The 15,729-nt window shown below is 39.2% G+C and overlaps 1 protein-coding gene across 4 annotated transcripts in view; it reads left to right on the top strand.

Annotated features, from left to right (window-relative positions):
- The first annotated feature begins 2,932 nt into the window (after positions 1–2,932).
- Positions 2,933–15,729, top strand: part of AKAP11 (A-kinase anchoring protein 11) — a 54,128-nt gene continuing 41,331 nt past the window's right edge. For 3 of the 4 annotated variants that reach the window (XM_053665405.1, XM_037148561.2, XM_037148558.2), the window contains exon 1: positions 2,933–3,030. The gene's annotated coding sequence lies outside the window, so the exon portion shown is untranslated. Of the gene's footprint in view, positions 3,031–3,441; positions 3,704–15,729 lie in introns of those variants that run through there. The other variant, XM_053665404.1, reaches the window with a different exon arrangement.

Genomic DNA, 15,729 nt, shown 5'->3' with positions numbered 1-15,729 from the left:
CTCATTTCATATTTGTTGTACTCCAAATAATTGACCACAATGACCTTTTTGCTAGGGTGAGTTGGGAGGACTATGACTTTATTAACACGTGTTAGAATGGTAAAGTCGAGTCATTGTTTATCTAAATTAATAGCACCAAGCAGCTGTTTCAGTTAATCATTATGACTGCAAAAGTCACAGAGAGTGCTCAGTTCTTTCAGCATTTTAAAAGAATGGTCTTAATTTGTTAAAAATAATACCTTTTCTCTTTTTAGCACTTTTCCTTTTAAAATGTAACCCTATACTCCTGGCTGGTGTGGCTCAGTGGATTGAGTGCCAGCCTGCAGACTGAAAGGTCACCAGTTCTCAATCAGGGCACATACCTGGGTTGCAGGCCAGGCAATCGATCTATGTTTTTCTCCCTCCCTTCCTGTCTCTCTAAAATGAATAAAACCTTTTTTTTTTTTTTAAGTAACCCTATAAGGTTTCTTAAAATCCTATATTCATTAAAATTGTTAGATTAACTTTAAGAGATTTCCTTTCAAACATTTATTTCCTACTTTTTAAATCCTTGTTAGAAACAAATGAATCATTATTAAATACATCATAGGTTCAAAACGGCTACAGAGAAAGGGAACATGAAGTTAAGCAGGTGGTAATGCTTTGCTTTCACATTCTGAGAAGGCCAAGGTTTTTTAGGGAAGCATTCCTGGTATCTGTATTAATCGGTTTCATAGTTCCTCAACTCATGTGTGTGCCTGCACGCATGTGAGCACCCTATTTAATTTGACTTGTGCTATTGACTCTGTTAGGGTTTCATAAAAATTCATTTCATTTCCCTTTCCAGATTTTGACTTACTGTTGTGTATATGCCGAAGTGTAATTCAGTCTCAACCACTTGGGTGTTGGCTGGTTAAGTTACACCTTGTGTTATGTATGAGGAAGCTGAGACTCAAGGATGGTAAGGTACCTTGATTGGTGTCTCAAGAGTTACTGAAAGGAACTCAATCAGGAACTTTCCTGATTTCTCTTTGAGTAAAATATCTTAGTTTTCTAGCCCCCAACCTCTTATCTTTTCAAGTCTTACACTGAGGCATAAATATCTTCACTGAACATCACTTTATGTTTTTTTTTTTTTTTTTTAAGAATTGACTTTAAGACCAGAAGAGGTGGTTATCCGTGTGGTATAAATGGAGGGAGAAAAAAATTGAAGGCGACTTTTCTTTTGTGCCACTTGTTTTCTCAAGTTAACAACAACAAAAATCCAACTTATTGCTCCTACTGTAATTAAATAACAAGAAATATGTCCAGATCCTTTTTTAACAAAAGGCAGCAAATAGCACTAGGACTCGGACCTAGTGGATTTTAGAAGAAGAATGCCAAGGTCATTGGAAATTAAGTCTTTCAGGATTGTCTCTCACACTACTAAATCTCTTAATCTCCTTGCTTCCTGCGTGGCCTTAAGATCCATCCTCTGCTGGAGAAAGAAAACATTTTTGTTTCTTTAAAGTAAACCATAGGTAACTCTCCCTTATTAAAACTCTCCAATGCTTTCCACTGCACGTAGAATAAGTTTCCAATTCCTTTCTTGACTTTAAGAGCCTACAGGATCTGGTCCATGGTTGTTTACTTCTCCAAACATGGTTGTTTATTTCTTCTTACTTGCTCCTATTTCCCTCCTCAAATGTAATTTACGGTCTTTGAAATAGTATCTTCCTTTGCTTGGAACACTCTTTTTTTCTGATATTTGTTATACAAATTACAATTTCAGAGCCTCCTCCTCAAAAGGGCCACGTAGCCACCCAATTACAATCACGATCACGTCATTCATGTGTATATATATTTCCTTTTGTATGGAGCTTAACGCCAAAAGACATTTTTTCCTTTCTTCTCTCTCCTTCCTTCCCCTATAAGCTCCTTTTGGGAGCTTCGCTGCTCAATTGACAGCCTGGAGTAATGACTAACATATGCAGGAACTCAACAAACATTTGCTGAAGAAATGAACATATGAATGCACCTTTTTTTCCCTGCTGGTCTCCCGACAGGGCAGAACTCATAACGAGAATACTCTTAAAAATGTCTTTTATTTATTAGGTATTTCCGCCTTTGAGGAGCAGATATCCTTGAGGAGACTGCAGCTTGACTCAGGCTCCTAAGTGGAAATAATCACACACTAACTTTTAATCTGGGGCTTGCTTTCTCGGTGACCAACGCTTTTACTTCCCAACTTCAAGGCCGCGTAAAGACGTCCGGGTGAGCACTAGGGCCCGGAGATTCCTTGTGGAGGTTCAGATAGGTCCGCAGGACTGGAGCGCGGAGTGGTCCTCCCTAGAGATGCTGAGCAGGGGCGGAGCCATTCGGGGAGGTTGAGCTTTACTGGAGCGCTCAGATCTCGTGCGGGTGCCGCTTTGGGAAGGGTCCGGGAAATCAGAAGAGAGCAAAGCTTGCCTGTGGCGAAGGAGCTCTTCTGACCCCAAGCCGTAAGACTAAGTAAGGTCGAACGAAAGGAGGTAGGGTCTGAAACCAAACCTGCTGAGCAAGACAGGGATTGGTATTTTGCCAGAGGAAAGGGTTAAGTGGTTTCCGAGGTAACGGATCAGGAAGCGCGCAAGACGTTCGCCGCAGGTTCGTAGGTCAGCACGGAGTTTGAAGCTCCCACGGCTGTGTGCGTTCTGCCCAATGGAGAGGCCGCCTCCGCGTCATGTGACGCGAGGGCCCACTCCGCGTGCTGCCGCAGAGCACGTGGGAACGTTTTTCATTTTCTTTCTTTGCTTTTCAATAAACCCACCCACTTTTACGCGGGCCTGGTCAGGGAGTTCTTCTCGCGAGAGTGGGTGGGAAGCGTGGGGGTAGGCAGTGTCGCGGGCTGCTGCTGCGGCGGCGGCGGCGGCGGAAGCCCGGGTGGGCCGGGCCGGGGCGGGCCGCGGGGCGGGGAGGGTGGGGAGGGCCCGGGGCCAGTGCGGGTGGGGCGTTCGCCTTCTCAGCAGCTCACGCGGCTGATCGTTGCGGGCTGGTGATATGCCTTTGAGCTGTGGAGCCTGCGGTCCCCAGGTGAGCCCAGTGCAGATCATCTCGCGGCGTAAGCTGCGGATGGCGGCGGGGTGTGGGGCCGCGATGGATGGAGCGGCCCAGTTCCGGGACCCCAGCCCTCCGCCTGCCCGCAGCCCTTGCTCTGATTTTGTGGCTGCGTAAAACTGCGTCCTCGCTGGCGAGGGGAGGAAGACCAGTGGAGCTGGGTAGAGGGAGGAAGCTTTGGGCCAGGGGGCGGGGGTGTTCAGAGGATCCAGCCGAGTCTTCCAGGAGCGGGAGTGTGTCAACGAAGCTGCAGTCCCTTTGAATGACAAGTGTAGTTGACTCGCGTTCCCCCGGTGGGTGGTGGGGCGTGCCTGGGGGGACTGTGCGGGAGGGAGGGGACGTCGCACTTTGTCCCGGAACAGCAGCATCCTTCACTGTCAGATCCCTTGGACGCTGGAACCAGGCGCAACCCTACTCTGTGACAGAAACGGAAGGCGTCAAGCAGCTCCTCAGAGTGTTGAAATCTGTATTTTCTCTAAGGCTGTTAATGGCTTAAATGCTGGCCATCTAGGATCTGAACGGATTGAGTATACCGTCTGTTATTTCAGGCACCTAAGCTGCCTTATAAAAAAAAACTTACGAAATGTGACCGAAGTCGGAAAAACGTTCGCAAAATGACTATGAGAATAGAACCTCAACTACCATCGTGGTATGATTTGGTGACAACTCTTTTCTTCTGCTTACCCGGTCCTCTAAAACCTTATTAAGCTGAAGGTGGTTTATCTTAAGTAGTTAAGGAAATTGCAGGGTGAAAAATACTGCTGAGACATCTAATGGCCTTAGTGGAAACGCGAATTAAAAATTCTGGTTCTCTTCTCAGCTTTGTAATTATTCAGTCTCCTTTAAAACCTGTGAGCGTTCCTTAGTTTCATTAGAGATGTTACAGTGATTGATACTGATTTTGTTATGTGTGGAAATACTCAGAAAATAAAGGCTTCTCAATAATGCAAAGATGCTTTTAAGGTCTTGTTTACCATTTTAGAGGAAATGGAAGCACAGTTCCCAGTATGATTAGAGACATTTAAAATGGTGCAATTTAATGAATCTTTTTAAACACAGATTCACTTTTTTTCAAGTAGTGCCCTGGTTTTCATACTTTTTATGTTCTTCTAGCAGCACTGATGCAAGGGTTGACAGTGAATTTCACTGTTAGTTGAACGGTAACAGCAGTTTATGAGAGATTAAAGAATGTAGGGTAGTCGGAACAAATGGGATCCCAAGCCGAACCGGTAACTTGTGATTAGTGTGAGTACCCACATAACTGTATTATTGATAAGGGCTAGTGTGGTAGGTTCCAGTCGTTGAGGATATGAGACTCGCCAAATCTGAACCACAGATTTGCCAGCTTCTGAACTTCTGGGGTAAGTCTAGAACCTGAAGTCCTTTGCCTTGAGAGGCTGTAAGAAGGATTGTACATTTAATATGTATATGTGTTCCTATTATATGTATTTTACTTCTAGGAACTTACTGTCTGGGAAAGGAGATCAAACCCAGTCAGATGATACATTATTGTTCCTTTTAAGGGAAGTTTTCACTTAAAAACAGTGGAGTTCTGTTTATACTTGGAGAAAATGTGAAAAACTTAGGAAAAAAAATTTTGAGAAATGGGAAAAAGACTCATCTATATTTAAAAAGTTCCTTCCCGTTCTGTATTGGCAAACTGATTTTCAGGAATAGAAAAATAGAATTTTGGCTGGTCTCTAAACCTTTTGGCAAGGGCGTCAAGCTTTTAGGATGTAAGTATTAGTTGTTTTATTTTGCCCTTGAAAAGTAATAGAAGTAACTTTGGGTAGGATAATTACTTAGGTAAGCTGAATTTGCTCTTTTTCTGTCAAGTCACCTGCCTTGTAGTAAAAAAAAAAATCACTAGGAGGGAACAAGCAGAGGGGGCAGGTCAGGAGAAGGTAACAGCTGGGTCTGGGCTGGAGTTAAGGGTGTAGAGACTGGTGAAGTGGGGAAAGGAAATAAAATTATTAGTTTAAAAACAGACCAAGCAGATCCGTAGGTGCTCATTCTGCCCTCTTTCTATATAAAAATTCAATTTATTTAAAACTATTTACTAGAAATTAAGACATCTGAAATACAGGGTGGGCAAAAGTAGGTTTACTGTTATTTGTATGGAAAATAATACAACTAATAAGAATAAACTTGTACATACTCACAACTGTAAACCTACTTCTGCCTCACCCTGTATATACATTAGAAACTTGGAATGATAAAAGGAGAAAAGTTAACATGGGAAGAAATAAGTGATGTAGTGGCCTGAAACAAGGATATTTACTTGAGAGAAAATGTATATTGTAAAGAGTTTGGACTTTGAACTCTGGCAGATCTGTTAATATTGCTGAGTCTCTTTCTCCTCACTCTGAAAAGAGAGTTAAAGTATCTAAAAAGTTATTGTGAAGCACGAGTACCTGCTTTCTCAGTGTTTTTCTTTGACTTCTTTTAACTAAGGCTTGAGGATTATTTGGCTGCAAAAATGCATTCGAATTGACTGACTTAAAAAAGGTATTTGTCAGACAGTTGGAGGACTGCATTTGAAGTTATTGCACGAAGTCTACGCCGGCTCGTTGTTTCGGAAACCAGAAAATCTTCAGGGGGTTAGTCTTCCAGTTTTCTTTGGAAAACATGTGATCTTATGTCTCTGCTACTTAGTTCTCTGCTACTTTGTACTCTGTTATGTCTGTTCTAGTTTTTCTTTTTTTTTTCTTTTTCAGATGTCCCTCTTTAAAGATCTTGGTTTCTGCCTCCCTATAAGTTTGATTTGCATGAAACTTTGATTTGTCATGGTGCTAACACCAGACTCACTTTGATACTGCAGTTGTTCTCAGTGAATACCTTTATATCATATTCGTGAATTTCTGAAGAGAGAATCCGCTTGGTTAAATACCCACTTATAGTCCAGTTAGCTGAGGGTGAAGGATGATGGGAATGGGAAAATGATGGAGAGGAGACTTCAGTGTGTCTCACAGTTGGTACTTTTTTAGAGTGGGTACTGAAAGTCCTTTAAGAAAGAGGTGGTGTAGGCAGGGAGGAAATGGAGGGTATCTCTGGTGTATTTAACATACTGCAGTTTTAAGTTTTTCTCTTAGCACTGCATTGAACTTGCTCACAGCAGTGTTCTCAGGACAGATTCTCTTAGGTATGTGAGTTAAGACATTATGTAACTGCTTAGTGCCTCATTTTTCTTAAATATAAAATGGGTATGATAACAGTAACTTCTGTTGTGAGAAATATGAATTATCTTTAATAGCATTTCAATATGCCTGGCTGGCACTGTTTAAGGGTATATATATTATTACTGAGCACATACTCTGGGAGGTACTGCGATAGGGGCTTCTACAGCATTCAGAGATGAAAGAATGTCATTTCTGCACTCAGGAGGTTAGAATTCTAGCGATGACCACTCCATACCAAAAACTTTATCTTGACTTTAATGACACCAAATTCTTATAAATCTATTTTGCCTGTTTTTCAAGACTCCTATTTATGTGTGGTTCTTTGTTTACCTGTCCAGGAACCCTTTATTATGGTTGTCCCCTTAGATTGTCTCTGATCCTCTCTTCTTTCCCAGTTTCTGGGATCAGCTTTCAAACTCTGTATATGCAGGTGATTCCTCAAGTAACGTCTCTAGTTCTTACCACTCCAATAGACTGTATTATTTAGGATATTGTGTTGACATCAAACACTATCTTTCAGTTACCCTGTAATTGGTAAAGGTTCCACTTTCCTTCCAGCTCCCCAGACTTGGAAACTTTTCTTTTTTTTAATGCCTTTTATATCTTATCAGTTAATAGGTTCTGCGCAGGTTTCTAGAATGTTTTTTTGTCCCAAGAACTGGATCATCTGCAGAGCAGATCTGTGCATTCATCCCTGCTACTGGCAGCTTAGGATAGAGCCTTATTACTATTTGCAAGAGCTGCTTAAATACTTTTTCAACACTATACTCTTTTAATCCAAGGAGTCATAGATGTCACTGATAAAGAGAGATGTGTTCTTCAGTTAAAATTCTGAACTTATTTTTTGGCTAAAAATAAGCTTGTAGTTGGGGACTGTAAGATTAATAACATGATTTCAACCTCTATGCAGAATATTCACATTTAAAGCACAGCCTTAAAATTTAAATTCTTTTTTCTTTTTATAGTTGTGTTTATTACTGGAGTACAGGAAGTTCTGGAGTCATAACAATTCACACTTAGTACTTTCTCAATTAGACCCGTGTTATTATTTTAAATATCAATTACTGGCAAGATTCAGACATACTTTAGAAGTAGATTCCAACCTGGAATGCCGTAAGATCAGTGACTTTTCTCCATTCTCTCTTTCTTTGAGAAAACAAAGGTGGCAGAACAAATATCCTTGTATTAATTTTTCAGCAAGTCATTAGGTAAGTGTCCCATACTATCTTCTCTTTAAAGATATCACTCTTCCCACCAAATGCTCCTCTGAAATTCATCTCTTTGATGAAATTTTCCTTTGCCTTACAGCTTGTTCAACTCATAAATATATGTTTATGCATTATTACGGGTAAGGCCTTTGGGGAATGCAGAGATGAATAAGGCATGGCCCTAGAGTGTAAGCTCCATGAGAACAGGAACTTTTTACTGCTGTCACCCAGTCACTGTTACTTAGAGTTGATGAATGTTGTTAATATTTACAATCCAGTGCACACATCAAATTGTAACAATGTAAATTTAACTGTTACTTAGGCACCTTAGTCTCAAGTGTCAAAAGAGAGCAATGGCAATTGTGTCTCTTGCTCCTGGCCCCTCGGATATTTGGCGATGAGACATTTTTAGTGCTGCTGACATCTAGTGGGTGCTAAATGTTTCACAATGCATAGGAGAGCCTCCACAACAAAAAATTATCTGACCCAAAAAGCCCGTGATGTGTAGATTGAGAAATCCTGTAGAGGTTCAAAAAAAATGTATACTGTGAACGCAGGAATGTCATTGATTCAGGATTGAAAAGTGGTAACCAGGAGCTATGATAGCTTGATTTTATAAGTTAAACAGCAGGTCTGTACTTGAGGAAGGAGCTAGCATTTTAATTTCTATTGTGTTATGTACCCGTTTTACATACAATGTGGGGCAAAAGTAGGTTTACAGTTGTGAGTGCGCAAAATGCAGAGTTTGTTGTATTATTATTTCTTTATTATTTCCCATATGAACAACTTTTGCCCCACCCTTTGTATTATTTCATGCATTCTTAGAGCAGTCATGTGAAGGTGAGCCTCAGCTTTCTCGCTTGCAAAAAGGGGATATAGCATCACGTGTACGTCATCGCTTGCTTAGTAGGTATTACTTTGTTTTATGTTTTTAGTGGTTGCTTTGGGCTCTACAAAATAACTTTATCAGCATCACTTCTCTTATAATGTAGGAACTCACAAGTGTTTGTTCATCTACCACCCACCATATCTTTTGTGTTATTTTTTCATACATTTTGCTTTTATATATGTTGTAAACTCCATAATACATTGTTCCTAATTTTAATTTAAATGGTTACTTTCAAAAGGAATTTTAAACAGAGAAAATATCTCTTAAACTGCCTTTATATTTATCATTTTAGCCACTTGATTCCTTCAGTTAGTTCCAAATTTCTGAATGGTATTGTTTTGCCGAAGAATTTCTTTTAACAGATATGTATTCTAGTGATGGTTCTGGTGATGAACTATCACATCATTTTTTAGTTTGAATAAATTTATTTTGCTTTCATTTTGAAAGATACTTTCATTGGGTTAGATTTTTTTTCACTAAGGATGTTATCTATTGTCTTATTTTTTCCTTAAAGTTTTAATTATTCTTAATGTTAAAAAATCAAAGTTATGTCAACCTTTAAGGATAAATTGTGGCATATTTAAAAGAATGTGTTTGGAAAACTGAACCACATTTTTTGTTGCCAGCATTATGCTTTGTTTTTGGTAGAGTCAACTTTGTTTCTTCATTTTACATCCCAGTTATAAACCCTGGCCATACTGACTTCTGTGGTAGTAAATTGATCTTGAAGAAAGTCAAGGTCTTCTCCAAGAGAATCAAGATTCTTTGTGGCAGTTGATAAATTCTTTTCCAGCAATGCCTGAGCTTCATCAGTATCATATGCAAGCATTACCTTAGTCCCCAGCCACAGACATACTTTATCAGTAGGAAGAACTGAACCTTTGCAATACAGGTTGTCTGCCAATAAGAATCTGGTCTCCAGTTAATTGGTGCACTCTTTTTTTTTTTCCTTCTGCATGTATTTTAGAGTTTCTAAAGTCTACTTAATTTCAGGAATCTGATCTTTCAGCCTCCTTTTCTATGGTCTTATTTTATGACTTGCATAGTTTCTGACAAGAAGTCTGCTGTCTTTCATTGTTCCTCTGTGTGTAATGGATACTAGTTGCTTTTAAGATTTTCCTCTTTAGAGGGAAAATGCAGACAACTGTAATTGAACAACAATAACATAATTACAAAAAAAAAGACAGAAAAAAGATTTTCCTCTCTAGCACTGGTTTTTAGCAGTTTAATTTTGATGTGTGTTGGTGTGGGTTTTTTTAAATTGTGTATTCTTCCCAGGGTTTATTGATCTTCCTTGGATCATTCACTTGATGGTTTCATCAAACTTGTGAAATTCTGTATTATTTTGTCTTTATATGTTGCCCTCAGACTTTGGGACTTCAGTACCTTTTGAAGTGACTCACTGCTACTGTTGCTGCTGTTTGTGTTTAAGTTTCTTCTCACTGTGCTTCATTGTGCATAGTTTCCATTGCTGTGCCTTTGGACTTTTCTGCAGTTTCTAGTGTTAATTAATTGCGTCTAGTATGTTTTTTATTTAGTATATTTTATTTTAATCTCTAGAATTTTAGTGCGGGTTTCTTATATCTTGTAGTTCTCTCCTTGTCATCATGTTTTCCTCTGTCTTCTTGAATGTATGGAACACATTTATAGCATGGTTTTAACATCTGTTCATTCTATCATTTCTGCTGTTGCTGAAATGGGTGTACATTTTAGTAATTTTTTTTATTGCATGCCAGTAAATTTTATGCTGTTGTTAGTTTGATTTTGTTGTATTCCTAAGAGTGCTGGATTTAGTTGGGGTGCACTTTTGGCTTATTTGGAATCTGTTAGATTGTTTTCAGGCCTCCCTTAGCTTTGTTAGGTGAGACCTAAACAGCCTTTAGTGTGCTGCTGACTTGTCCCCCAAGTATTCAGTCAGCCAAAATGTCCATACAATTCTTTCCGTAAAATATAAGACATATTTTTCTTTTCACCAGTAACTTTATTGATTTGGATATTTTGAGTATGTCAGCTCTGTCCTATGTGGTATAATGTTGATTGTTCTCAATTAGTATCTGAAATTGACCACTGCATCTTCAGTTGGTCTGCCTGACTGCGGAGCATTGTCTGTTGAGAAATCTTTAGCACGAAACTTCACAAACCACTTTTGACATGTTTGATCAGTCAGAGCACCTTTTCCATACACTGCACACATCTTTCTTTGCTTTTCAGTTGCATTTTAACCTTTCTTGAAATAATAAAGCATAGTATGCCAAAAATGTTGTGTATTTTCTTCCATCTTGAATATTAAAATGGCTACATAAAAATTACTAATTTTGATAAATGTTTTTTAAATGTACTATAATATGACCTCTGTTATAATACAGTCTAAAAAATTGCTTCAAAGGACTTCCGCCAAGATGGAGGCATAGGTGGAGATGCCAAGCTTTCTCACACAACCAAGTTGGGAGACAGCAAAATATTAGCAACAGAAAACACATCCAGAACACAGAAAATTGAACTTTTCGGAAGTCTGATAACAACAAATTCTTCAGCCTGACTGGTAAGAGGGACAAAGCCAGCAGCTGGCAGAGCGGGGTTGCACAGGAAAACTTGGTCAGACGGACTCAGGTGCATGGATCCCAGGTGTTGGGTTGCAACAGGCGGACCCAGTGAGTGACTGGTGGATCCAGTGAGGGCGCAGGGCGCGGGTTGACTGTTGTCGGGCATTTGTGCACAGATAGACCAATGAGAGAGTGAGCGGTGAGACGCCCGGACCGAGCAGGCCCCAGCGGTGAGAGGCAGCAGAGGGGGCTGCCATTTCCCTGCTTTGACCCTGCCCCCATATACAGTGTCACAACCCTGTGACCTGGGTGGCCCTGCCCTGGTAAACACCTAAGGCTCCACTCATAATTAACAGGAGCGAACAGACCAAAATGGCTCAAGAAGATCTCAAAGCCCCAGAGCCCATAAATCTAAGTGACGAAGAAATAGCAAAACTTTCGGATGCACAGTTCAAAACACTGGTGCTCAGGATGCTCACAGAACTGGTTGATTTTAGTCACAAGTTAGAGGAACATATGAAGCCTAAACTAATTGAAATGAAGGGAATTGCACAGGAAACCAATAATGATGAAGAGGAAACTGGGACTCAAATCAATGGAGTGAACCAGAAGGAAGAAAATAATGGCCAAACAGGAAAATATGAAGAAACAAGAATTCAAAAAAAATGAGAAGAGACTTAGGAACCTCCAGGACATCTTAAACATTCCAACATCCGAATTATAGGGGTACCAGAAGGGGAAGAGAAACAGCCATGAGTGGAAAAGTTATTTGAACAAATAATAAAGGAGAACTTCCCCAATCTGGCAAAGGAAATAGCCTCCCAGGAAATCCAGGAAGCTCAGAGAGTCCCAAAGAAGTTGGACCCAAGAAGGAACACACCAAGGCACATCATCATCATTACATTAGCCAAGATTAAAGTGAAGGAGAGAATCCTAGAAGCAGCAAGAGATAAGGGGACAGTCACCTACAAAGGAGTTCCCATAAGACTGTCAGCTGATTTCTCAAAAGAGACCTACAGGCAAGAAGGGTCTGGAAAGAAGTATTCCAAGTCATGAAAACCAAAGGCCTACGACCAAGATTAGTCTGTCCAGCAAAACTTTCATTTAGAATGGAAGGACAGATAAAGTGCTTCTCAGGTAAGATCAAATTCAAGGAGTTCATCATCACCAAGCCCTTATATGAAATGTTAAAGGGACTTACCTAAGAAAAAGAAGATAAAAAAAGATGAACAGTGAAAGGACAGCAAACTCACAGTTATCAACAACCACACCTAAAACAAAAGCAAACTAAGAGGACAGCTAGATCAGGAGCAGAGCCATAGAAATGAAGATCTCATGGAGGGTTAGCAACAGGGGAGTGGGAGAAGAAGAAGGGGGGAGAAGGTACAAAAAATAAGTACCATAGATAGGTAGAAAATAGGGGGGGCAAGAATAGTATGGGAAATATAGACTCTAAAGAACTTGAGACACATGCTCATAAACTAAAGGAGGGGAATGCTGGGGTGGGGGGTGCAGGATGGAGGGGAATGAAGGGGGCAAATAGAACAACTGTAATGGCATAATCAATAAAATATATTTTTAAAAATTGCTTCAAATAAAGTTTAGAGACAGCTAAGCACTCCTAGAGTCATCTTATGGAAAAAAAACTAACTTTTTGGCCAACCTGATAATGCAGTTCTTTCCGAAGAGTCTGTCCATCGTCTGATACATGGCAAGGTGTTTCCATGCTGGTTGGTAGGAGCACAGACTCTTCCAAGCCCTGTCTGGCTCCATTTATTATTTGGCGTACTGCTCTTTGGTAGTTATTTCCCTACCTCAGATGCTCAGCACAGATCAGTATTCAGCCAAGGACTCTAGGGGAACTCATCTGCACATTTCTAAAGCTCTCTCTTTTTGAGCCCTCCCTGTGGTACTTTGCCCTACAAATTCAAGACTCCGTGGCCTTCCTAAATTCTGATCTCTGCATCTGCAGCCTGGCCAGACTGCCAGACTGCCAGACTGCCAGACTGCCAGACTGCTTGGCCTTCCTTTCCCTGTGTTGTGTGACTGGAAGTAGCCAGGTCATAGTCCTGCATTGCTGTTGTCCAATGTTTGAAAACCAGTGTTTTATATATCTTTACCTTGTTTTGTTATATTCAACAGAATATTAACTTTTAACACTTGGGCATTTGGGATTTGTGAAAATGTGTATTTGGAGCATTTATTATAAATACTTCCCAAATATAAAATTAGAAATGGTTATAAAGTCTTAATTGTGTTTTCTCAAATAATTCATTAAATGTATCCCATTTAAACAAGTAAAGGCATATTTTTCACTTTAAAAAGGATTACCTTTTATTAATTGAGCAGATGTTTGAATGTTTACTATGTTAGAATACAAATTCAGTAAAACACTTTGGTCTTCAGTGAACTCACAATAGGAGGGACACATGCAAACAGTGACACCAGAAAAATAAAGGACAAACCACTGTGGGAACATAAAGGAGGTGGCTACTGTTGGGGCAAGGACATGAGCCAAGCCTTCCTCAAGGATGGAGGCCCTTGAACTGATGCATGAAGAGTCAGTATCAGTTCAGCTGGTGCAAAAAAATGTAGATTTGAGGGGCGTTTAGGAGCGCGATGGGTCAGGACTTGTGATTTACTGGATGTGGTAGTCTGTAGGATTGAGGGAAAGGTCAGTTTTTAGCTTGGTTTACTGGCTCAGTAATTGCCTTACTGACTCTTCATGATATGGAGAATACAGGAGGAGATTGTGTAGAGAGAAAATTTCATTCAGTTTTTGAACATACTGATTTTGGAGTAATTGTGATATTTAGTCAGAAGTACCTAAAAGAAAATTGAACATAAGAACCTGAGACTAAGGTTTAACAAATGAATAGAAGAGAAATGTATTAGGGAGTTATTTGCACAGCAAAAACCAGTAGAGATAAAATATCCTTGGAAAACTAAAAAGAATGAATACTAAAGAGGATAAGGTTGGATGTTATAAAATATTAGTATTTAAATAACAAAGTATGAAAGAATTTAGGGAAGGTAACTAATGTAATGGCTGGAGAGATAAGTGTTTTTTAATCAGAAAAAACAGGGTACTTGTTGAAAATAAAGATTTCTCTTTTCTATGTAGAACCTCCTGGGTCTGGATCTTTGGGGGTGAGGGAAGATATTAGAAGTAAGCCGTTGCTTATGTGTACTGATATTTGAGAACCAGTGCAGTAGGAAGAGAGTCAAGATAGGTCAATATTGTTGATGGAAGACTAGGAAGGCGTTTCAGAGACTCCTTGGCTTGGTTAACTTATGCTATAAAAGGGTCAAGAAATAGATGACGGTGTCTCAAACATTTCTTAGTCCAGAGGAGAGGAGGAAAGACTTGGGAAATATTTTTTTCTTATTATAAAAAAATGTTTGCACATCCAGATAAAACCGATGTTTATACCTATGTAGTATGTTTTTTATAGTACATATAAATACATAAGTGATGCAGATTTTATACAAAATGGGGATAATGTGAACATGCTGGAACCTGCCTTATTTTATTTAATAACCTATCATCTTCCAATGTCACAACATTTTATAACAAAAAAACTTGGTTTTCATGTGTGACCACTATCATGAATTTAGTTTGTATTTGTCATATATCCTAGGTGTGTGTGCAAACATACACATAGGTGTGTCAGTTGTATCTGTAGTTTTTTTTAAATCACAAGTAGCACACTATTTACACTGTTCTGTAACTTGCTTTTTCTACTAGTATTTTGTGGACATGCTGTCATATCAGTATGTATTGATCGAACTCTTTCCAACAACTGGGTAATAGCCATATAAATATATTATAATGTACTTGAATTGATGGACTTCTAGATTATTTTAGTGTTTCATCTTATTTTGTTTTAATGAATATTCTTCTACCTTCACATATACATGACTTTTGTGTAAGTATATATGCAGGATAAGACGTGAAATCGCAGGATCAAAGGCTAGGTATAATTTATTCAATGTCCTATCCCTCTGTTTGCTGTACTGTTTAGAATTGTTTCTTTAATTGCTTTCATTTATTTTCTTTTGCATTCTGTGATATTTCTTAAAACTTTATTGGTGTTTGGTGTTTTTAGCAATATCTATTTTGCTTTTTTGCTGCTTTTAAGGGATTTCATAGTATTGTTTTTATATCCTGTGGCTTTCCTGAGCTCTAGCAGCTCACTTTTGACTTGTTTGCCTTGTTCATCTGTACTTTCTTCTCTCTGATCTGCTTTTTAAAAAAATGATCTAGGTTTACTTTCATTTCTTTGACTATAGAGAAACACACTTAGTTTTCCCCAGGATAGGTCAGAGAACCAAAAGCATTAAGTGAAAAGTTTATTATAACACAAAGATGTCCTAGGGGGAAATGCTGTATTTTTGTTCCTTTCGTGAAATCTGTAGATGTGGAATTAAATTTAGTATCTTTTTTATTAATATAAATTCTGAGGTAGTATCCTGAAAATAAATAATGTGACTTTGGGTGGCATAATTATATTTGTCTGGATTTTTTTCTTTCTTTAGTTTATTCCTTCTTATATTGGTTTCATTTATTTAAAATTTTTTTCCTTCCTGGGTCCATATTGGATTCCATTTGCTTTGAAAAGAGTAGTCTATCTAGGTTGGCTATTCTGGAATGTTGTAGGTAGAGCAAACTGGGGTTCTTAGCGATGTCAGATCCAGGACATTGTCTCCGAGCATCCAGGCCTCCCAGCAAGCTCCTTGGAACTCTTTCTTCTGCGTCAGGGGCATGGCATCTCGACCTTCAGGTGAGCAGCTCATCTAGATAATTGGTCAGTTCTTTCCTGGTGAAGCCTCTGGTGAGTTAGTGTTTAATCTTT

Source organism: Artibeus jamaicensis, unplaced genomic scaffold (genome assembly GCF_021234435.1).
Source record: "Artibeus jamaicensis isolate MK-2021 breed Jamaican fruit bat unplaced genomic scaffold, CSHL_Jam_final contig_414, whole genome shotgun sequence".
In the NCBI taxonomy this organism is placed as follows: domain Eukaryota; kingdom Metazoa; phylum Chordata; class Mammalia; order Chiroptera; family Phyllostomidae; genus Artibeus; species Artibeus jamaicensis.
The sequence above is the reverse complement of the archived record's forward strand: the minus strand, read 5'-3'. Positions and strand labels throughout refer to the sequence as shown.